This window comes from Bison bison, unplaced genomic scaffold (genome assembly GCF_000754665.1).
Source record: "Bison bison bison isolate TAMUID 2011002044 unplaced genomic scaffold, Bison_UMD1.0 scf7180017864109, whole genome shotgun sequence".
Taxonomy (NCBI): domain Eukaryota; kingdom Metazoa; phylum Chordata; class Mammalia; order Artiodactyla; family Bovidae; genus Bison; species Bison bison.
The window spans coordinates 1,629,868-1,637,493 of record NW_011494681.1 but is presented as its reverse complement, the minus strand read 5'-3'; the positions used below and the strand labels follow the sequence as shown (position 1 = coordinate 1,637,493).

The window sequence follows — 7,626 nt, the reverse complement described above, 5'->3', positions numbered from 1 at the left end:
CATGGGGATTTGGTCAAATGCAGTTATTCTGCATTAAACAATGATATATTTGTAACCTGTCTCTTAAAATGAAGAGGAAATATCGCTTCTCTCTGCAGTTGCTCACACCTTGCTCTTCACTTAGAATGCCTCTGTCCCCACCTGCTATGTCGTCCTGATGCTGGTATTCTCCTACAGAAGGGAGATGGAGCAAGTGTGGCATGGCTGGCTCACCCCAATTGTGTCACTGTCTCCCCCTGGTGCCATGAGTGTGAAAGTCACAGATGAGACTGCATGCCCTTTGGTGAGTCATCACTGGATGGCCCTGCCTACTGATGTGGGATCTAGCTAAACTTTAACTAGTGTTCTCCTCACCCCTAATTTGTGAATCAGAGTCTACATACCCCAGGGATGAAGGCAATAGAACAGCAGAGTCTGTCTGCAAGGTACAAATTAGCACCGGATCTGGTGCCACTGGGGTGGAAGAAGAAAATGCTTAGAATAAATGCAACATTTGGCTTCAAACCTGCCTTGAAACGCTTTCTCTCAAAAGTCTTCAGGTTTATTTAGATGTTCTTCAAGCTATCAGATAAATAACTGTATGTATTACAATGAGCTAAGACAGTTCATTCTTGGGTTCCAAACTCCCTTTCTCTTCCTTCTGTAGGTGGTCTACTTTGCAGCTGTGGCCACCCTGGCAGCCTTGATGAACCTAGCCAGCACAGTACTGACCATCACCATTTAGAGGGATGGTTTGTGAGCCTCACAGGTAAGCAGAGGCCAGCTGGCTGGTGAGTTGTGCTACCTCAAGACATAATGGATCACCACGGGTCTCTAATCTGCTGAGAAGTTGTCCTGGCTTAGTGAACACAACTGATGAGACAGTTGGGTCTTCGAGAGAGGCAGTAGAGTAGCCTTTAAGAAGAGGTGTTTTGGGACTTCCCTGGTGATCCAGTGGTTAAGATTCCACCTTGCAATGCAGGGAATGTGGGTTCAATGCCTGGTTGGGGAACTAAGATCCCACATGCCAAAGAGCTACTAAGCCTATGTGCTGAACCCACATGCTGCAACTAAGACCTGACACAGCCAAATAAACAAATAAATATTAAAATAAAAAGAGAGAGAGAGAGAGAAGGTGTTTGAAGTCAAAGAAACTGGATTTGAATGCAGCTAAGACTAGCTGTAGCTCTTACCAGCTGCAAATTACTTAACTTCTCTGGACTTTATTTTCCTCGTCTGTAGAATGGGAGAAATTACGACACCCCCCCCCGCCACCCCCCCACACACACCTTGCCACCAGTTCAGTTTTGGGAAGGCTTCTGTGAGATACAGGATTTGTAAAGCATTTAACACTATATCTGTACATAGAAAGCACATAAGAAATGGATCAGACCATTATTATCATAAGGATATATAGGCTGTACTTTTGGGAGAGAAACACCTCTGAATATATTATTACAGAGGTTCTTTGATCATTTTAGACTTGGAAAAATAAGGGAATTGAAAGATTTCTCTTTTTAAATTTCCTTAAAATTTCTTTATCAATAAAAAGCATCTTGAAGCAGTGGAAAGATTTCGTAATTCTAGTCAGTGATATGCTTCTGCTTTACTTAGAAAATTCATCCCCAAATGTGACTGTTGATTATTACCTAATCACTGATAGGGAGAGATAGCTAAGTTGAAGAATCTGGCATCTTCTTTATTTTTTCTTCCATTTATAAAACTTGGATCATTTTCCTCAGGGGATATTCAAATTGCCAACCTAAAGCTGGAGATCTTGTCCTACCCTGTATTTGTGCAATTGGTACTCTCGCTAGAAAACGTTCTTGAATGTTGATAGCCAACATAAAGGAAGCTATTACAAAGGACACTATTAAAATGTACTTCTTACAAAGTGTAGAAGCCCCTTATAATCATGTTTTCTTCTAAACGACACTTATTTGGATGTGCTGTGGTTTAAATAACAACACTCAAAATAAAACAACTGTGTGGTTAAAAGCTGGGTGACATGCTATTGAAAGTGTCCTGTCTTTGGGTAAAGAAAATCTTCCTATTTGCTGTTAATTAGTTTTTAAAGAAATCTAAATAAAGCATAGATTCAGATTTATTTATTTATTTTTTAATTGTTTAGTTTTATTTCATAATCATAAATTTAACTTTGCAATCCAGCTAACCTTGAAGGGGGATAAGGAAAATATGGAACCCAAAGAAACTGTAGGGAGAGCACAAAGATTATAGGATATTTCGAGCAGATGGGGGTGAAGGGGTGCTCTCCTGGGCTACAGAAGGAACGGTCTGGTGGTTAAGTAAAACACAAGTCAAATTTATTAGATTTGTCCACAGTCAGCAATGGTGATCTTCTTGCTGGTCTTGCCATTCCTGGACCCAAAGCGCTCCATGGCTTCCACAATATCCATGCCCTCTTTCACCTTGCCAAAGACCACATGCTTGCCGTCCAACCACTCAGTCTTGGCAGTGCAGGTGAAAAACTGGGAACCGTTTGTGTTGGGGCCAGCATTTGCCATGGACAAGATGCCAGAACCTGTATGCTTCAGAATGAAATTCTCATCATCAAATTTCTCGCCATAGATGGACTTGCCACCAGTACCATTATGGCATGTGGAGTCACCACCCTGGCACATAAATCCCGGGATTATTCTGTGAAAGCAGGAACCTTTATAACCAAATCCTTTCTCTCCAGTGCGCAGAGCATGAACGTTTTCTGCTGTCTTTGGAACTTTGTCTGCAAACAGCTCAAAAGAGACGCGGCCCAAGGGCTCGCTGTCGACAGCGATGTTGAAGAACACAGTGGGGTTGACCATGGCTAGACAGCAAGGGAGGTTCCGGGGTGGCTGCGTCTGCAAGGCCATAGATTCAGATTTAAAGTTTGTTTAATTTATTCTAATTTTAAAAATCATCTTGCAAATACGTTCTTTAATGATGGTAGAATAGTTAAGAGAATAAACTTTGGGGTGAGACTGCCTGGGTTTGAATCTCAGCTCCACTGTTTACCTTTTCTGTGACCTTAAATAATTTCACTTCTTTATGTCTCCATTTCCTAATTCATAAAAGGGAGATGCTGTGGACTCCTTGGCATTGTGAAAATTAAGTGAGATGAATATGTACAGAAGACTTAGAACTGTGTGTCTGGCACAGAATAAGTATTGAGCTGTCACTGTACTTTGTGCTCTGTGCTTCCCCTCTCATCCCTGTCAATATTTTAGTCATAAAAATGGATATTAATACTGTTGTTCCGATAGTGGGATGTGATAGAAAGTACTGAGACAGGAGTTAGAATAATTTGTTCTAAGTGACCTAATTTCTTTAATTTTCAGTTTACTCATGGGTTAATTGTTCAAGTTCCAGAAGAACTGATCTCAAAGGTCTTTTCCAGATTGAAAATCCTGTGATTAATCTATAGTCAGACTAAAAGAGATGTTTTCTGTTTTCACTGCCACTCACCCAATGTGATTATAATCCAAATGTCACTCAACTCTAGTAAATACACAGCATTAAATTCACCAGGAGGAGAGATCTATCCACTCTGTTGCACTGTTTGTCTCCTCTCTCTTATAAGGATGAATGCAGCTGCCTGGCATCTGGACCAGATCATCAGTATATTTGCTTCCCTCTCCGTGCACCAGGTGATGACATGGGCATCTCATGTGATCAGTGTGGTTTCATTCTTAAATGGAATTTGGTTTCACTTCTTGTTGAGTTTCTGTCCAGGGTTTTTCAACTAGTTCCCCAATTGGCTGTAAAACCCCAGCAATAATACAGGAGGGCATTTCCTAGAAAGGCAACAAGAGGCTGTAAACATTCAAAGTAATGCAAACTCAGAGACAGCTCTTGGTTTTTTTCCTTCCTATATGTCAATGTTCTATTTCTCCTTTCCAGAGCTAGTTTCTAACTATAATCTCAATATTTTGTCTGCAAATATGCCTGGAAACTGTGAGAAATGAGAAGGCTCCAGTGGAACTGCTGGTCATTCAGCTCATACGGTTGATCTCATTGGTGAGAGCAGGTGGTCTGCCATGTACAGTTACACAGGTTGTCTACTAAACAACTCCAGTGATTCCATTCAGAGAGTTGCCACTGTGAGTAGCACTCCCCCAGGGAATGTGCAGTTTACAGCCTGAGAAACCTATTTCATGGTCCTTAGGGCAAATTACTCCTCCCTATCTTACTTAGAAGCCTCTTTCCTAATGATGCTAAGCTAGAGAGACAACTATGTCAGGGAATATGGGCTATTTGTTGGTCAAGACAATAGATAAAATGGCCATCCCTGCTACCAGCAGTGTTTTAAAAATCAGAAATTGTTTATCATTAGGATGAGGATGACAGGAAAGGGAACCTGCCAGTACTAAATATGACCCCATTCTCTCAAGACAAGAACCACACCTGCCTACTGACAGTGTTGCCCATCTGCCAGGGCAACACAGCCCAGGGATTGTTTCTGGTGTCAGTTTCCCTTTCTGGACTCCTTATAATTATCTTTCCTCTTAAGTTCTTTTGCAATTAAACCTCACCAGATCTCACTATATGGATGAAATATAAGTATCTGTAGAGATAGATAAATAGATATACATATTTACATGATGGATGAATGGAGTAAGTAGATAGATAGGATAACAGTAACAGAACTAATGGCAGGGATGTGATTAGATAAGACAGTCCTCATAAAGCCCTATTTCCTTCCACATATAGTAGAACTTGTCAGTGTTAGCAGCTTTATTCATTATTGTTGTTATTGCTGTCTTTAAAAAAAAAACCTGCTATGGCAATGAATTTTTTTCTATGACTAAATTCACCCTTCCCACAGCTCTTGAGCTAGAGCAGATTTAGCTCACATAACCTGTTCTCCTTCCTTCGTAGCCTTATTTGGCTCTTCTAATCCTTTTTTGGAGTTTAATTTATGCTATGTCTTACAAATACTTGCATATTTAAAAAATCTGTTTGCAGTCATTGCCTATTCTGTCCTGGAAGACAAAAAGGTATTTGTCATTCTCTTTTCATGAGTATCTACTTCTTCAGAAAAGAACTTCAAAGGAAATATCTACCACTATTTCCAAGAGCTCGTTGCTGCATCTCTGCTTGTGCGCTTCTGTTCTTTACTCTCTCCTGTGTCTTCCCTCTCTGGTCAGCATCCACCTCCTGACTTCACTGTATGTCTTAGTCTGGGTTCTCTCCAGTGCAATCCTGGAGACAAGGATTTGAGGTGAAAAGTAATCTATTTGGAAGGTGATCCCAGGAAGCGTGGCGAAGGAATCGGATGTGAGACGAGGAAGGGAGACAAGCCAATAAAGAACATGTTACTGTATGGACTAGTGTTGCAGGAAATTAGGGGTCTGTTCCCTGGGGCCCTATGAGAGACAGTGCAGGACAAACCTCCAAATCATCCCACCAAGGGCGAAGGAACTGGAGTGAAACACCAAGTGTTGTCACTCATTGATCAGGGCTTGTTGCCAGGGGTGTTGACTTCTGGACACTTGCAGCCTGCCCTCACGTTGCTATTTCTGGACAGAGACTCTCATTTAAAGACACCCAAATACTTGGGGTAGGAAGCCATCAGTGCCCCCAGGAATTGTCCAACAAAGAAGCAGATGAGGTTGGGATGGGCTGAGGGCATCAGGGCAAGTGCTGACATGCAGCTTATTTGGATTTTATTTCAGGTGAAATGGACTCTTGGGAAACCACTGATGGATTCACTGACAAGTCCAAAACTTTGGAAAAGCCAAAGAACTATAAGCCTAACCTTGCAGGCCAACAGGCCACAGTCTCAGAGTTTTCTGTCTGCCTTCAAAATACGTGGAGGCTGGTGCGCATGTGCCATGAGGGTGGGAAGCCTACTGCAGGCAGACTGTCTTCTTGGCCTGGCCTGGGCCTGGCTTTCCTCTGCATAAAGGTGCTGGGCTTTGACTGCATCACCACTGGCTCCACCTATGTCCAAGGATCGGAGGCTCTCTGCTTAGCATCTTCACAGCCCTTTCTGCTTTATCTGGCCTGACGGACACAGTTCTCTTCCCCAGGCTCAGGGGACACTATGGCTTGGTCACCATGGGAATCCTATCTAGCTGGTTCCACATGGGTTGTCTGACACTCAGTGTATTTTCTGTGTTTGCTCCTAGAAGTCCTTTTGATCTGGCTGTTTTCTTACTTCCATTAAGCAAAAACTTTTCTTCAAACCATGAGTTGCTAAAAGACCAGGTCTGTATTTATTCCTTTGAAAGAAACATGAACCAACCTATCCTTCCAGAATGTTCCTCCAGTCACTGGACCAATAGCACAGTTCTCTTTGAATGAGGGCAGGACCCTGAGCATCCTGTCTTACATCTCCATTACCTTTCTTTTCTCAATGTGATCCTGGCAAGAATCAGTGAGCAGTGGGTCATGTGTAGCATAGGATTTTCTGCAGCCTGTGATGTTGCTAAGTAATTGTAGAAGCATTTCATGGACTCACCGCTGTGTCATTGTAAGTCTTCATCATTCATTCACCAAGAACCCATTACATGACAAGAGCCGTCTTAGACACTGGGGATACAAGAGTGCTTTATCAGACGAGGTCTTAGCTCCACTGAGTGTCTGCATGGGAGACCAATGAATGAGTAAGTAGCAACAGCCAACAACACAATGTGACAGGAGCTGTGTTAGGAAAGGACAGAGGATCGGAGACACATAGGAGAAACACCAAATCTGGTCTTGGGGGCTGGGGAAGCCTTCCCAGAGGGAGACACAATTAAGAGATCCCTGAAGGGCAAGTTCCATGTCCAGTTAGAACTGGACATGGAACAACAGACTGGTTCCAAATAGGAAAAGGAGTACATCAAGGCTGTATATTGTCACCCTGCTTATTTAACTTATATGCAGAGTACATCATGAGAAATGCTGGGCTGGAAGAAGCACAAGCTGGAATCAAGATTGCCAGGAGAAATATCAATATGCAGATGACACCACCTTTATGGCAGAAAGTAAAGAGGAACTAAAGAGCCTCTTGATGAAAGTGAAAGAGGAAAGTGAAAAAGTTGGCTTAAAGATTGCCGGGAGAAATATCAATATGCAGATGACACCACCTTTATGGCAGAAAGTAAAGAGGAACTAAAGAGCCTCTTGATGAAAGTGAAAGAGGAAAGTGAAAAAGTTGGCTTAAAGCTCAACATTCAGAAAACAAAGATCATGGCATCTGGTCCCATCACTTCATGGGAAATAGATGGGGAAACAATGGAAACAGTGTCAGACTTTATTTTTTTGGGCTCCAAAATCACTGCAGATGGTGATTGCAGCCATGAAATTAAAAGATGGTTACTCCTTGGAAGAAAAGTTATGACCAACCTAGATAGCATAATCAAAAACAGAGACATTACTTTGCCAACAAAGGTCTGTCTAATCAAGGCTATGGTTTTTCCAGTGGTCATGTATGGATATGAGAGTTGGACTGTGAAGAAAGCTGAGCGCTGAAGAATTGATGCTTTTGATCTGTGGTGTTGGAAAAGACTTTTGAGAGTCCCTTGGCCTGCAAGGAGATCCAACCAGTCCATTCTAAAGGAGATCAACCCTGGGTATTCTTTGGAAGGACTGATGCTAAAGCTGAAACTCCAGTACTTTGGCCACCTCATGCGAAGAGTTGATTCATTGGAGAAGACTCTGATG

The 7,626-nt window shown here is 42.3% G+C and overlaps 1 pseudogene; it reads right to left on the bottom strand.

The window, feature by feature from the left end:
- Positions 1–2,281: 2,281 nt before the first annotated feature.
- LOC104987939 lies at positions 2,282–2,801 on the bottom strand (annotated as a pseudogene).
- Between the last annotated feature and the right edge of the window lie 4,825 nt (positions 2,802–7,626).